We start from the raw sequence: 1259 nt of genomic DNA on the forward strand, positions 1-1259 counted from the left end.
GAGTTATACGAATTCTAAGATGGAGACAATTTAGGAATGGATGGAATAGAAAAAATTCCAAACAAGTTCAATTTTAAAGGACATTCACTGATGGGGATGTTTTTATGATTTCGGGGTACATAATGTGAAACGATGATTAAAGCAATCAATTGGTTTTTACAAAAATAAAAGATATTTTCCAACTAATATTCACAAAAGGGATAAATAGAATGCACTTGGTTGATATGATGTTATCAAACATTTATATTTATCACACATCAATTATAAAGACACACTTCGACATTTTACTGATTACAAAATATTTATTATATACATATTTGTATAGGTTAAGAGTATAAGCACATATTAACAATTTTATGGGGGCGCAAATCTTTCACAAGTTTGCAATTTAATTACTTTCATTAAATTACAATTCTAATCACTTCTCAACAGAAAGAGTACCGAGAATTGAACTAATTGTGCTGAAAACCGTCTTAACGTCTTGACAACCGTACAAAAGATGATATGATCAAGAAATGAACAGTGGTATTTGATGAATTCGAGCAAAATCTTCTCCAGCAAGCTACGAACATATTACAATTGAAATCCATCCTATCGATCTTTCCCGTTGAAGTTACATGATGATAACTCCCATCTACAAGTAACCCGAGAGGAAAAATACCTGGTCCTCGATAAATTTATATGAAATTCAATTACAACTGACAGACCATAAGCAATATGCAAATTAGCCATTCCAACAAATACTGACCTCATGTTTCCAACCCCTTGTACAGAGATCAGATTCCGGTCCAACAATATTATGTGGTGGTTTTATGATCCCTAGCCCTTTTGCCTTAAATTAAAAAGTTTCAAATGCAGCAAAATCGTCAATGAAATTAAATTTATACCTACTACACGCATACGGAGTGCTAGGGATTTGAAGATGATAGATCTCGCCCAAACAGAGACCAGGTAGAGGCTCCTTAATTTTATATTTGTCCATGGACAACAACACAGTAACCCAACTAAGCACTGAAGACCCGCGGATTGTTTTTAAGGACAACTGCAGGAAATGAAAATATATGTGCACATATATAGACACTGATAAAAAAGTAAAACGAGGTCCATAACAAAAGGAGACATCCGCACAAGGTTCATGAACCTTTTCGAGTTATTTTGTTTGTGACCCCTTTTTGATGCCTCATTAAAAATTCACTTTGACCCCTTTGGTTCGTTGGTTTCATTGTGTCCACTTTTTTTTTTAAAGCGTGTTAGTCCAT

The 1259-nt window shown here is 34.0% G+C and overlaps 1 long non-coding RNA gene across 1 annotated transcript; it reads right to left on the reverse strand.

Annotated features, from left to right (window-relative positions):
• Positions 1 to 331: 331 nt before the first annotated feature.
• LOC119660993 lies at positions 332 to 1032 on the reverse strand. Its single transcript, XR_005250501.1, has 3 exons — positions 892 to 1032; positions 749 to 832; positions 332 to 661 (listed from the first exon to the last, which is right to left on the reverse strand). It is a non-coding gene; the product is annotated as an uncharacterized LOC119660993 (long non-coding RNA).
• Between the last annotated feature and the right edge of the window lie 227 nt (positions 1033 to 1259).

This window comes from Hermetia illucens, chromosome 7, assembly GCF_905115235.1.
Source record: "Hermetia illucens chromosome 7, iHerIll2.2.curated.20191125, whole genome shotgun sequence".
Lineage (NCBI taxonomy): Eukaryota > Metazoa > Arthropoda > Insecta > Diptera > Stratiomyidae > Hermetia > Hermetia illucens.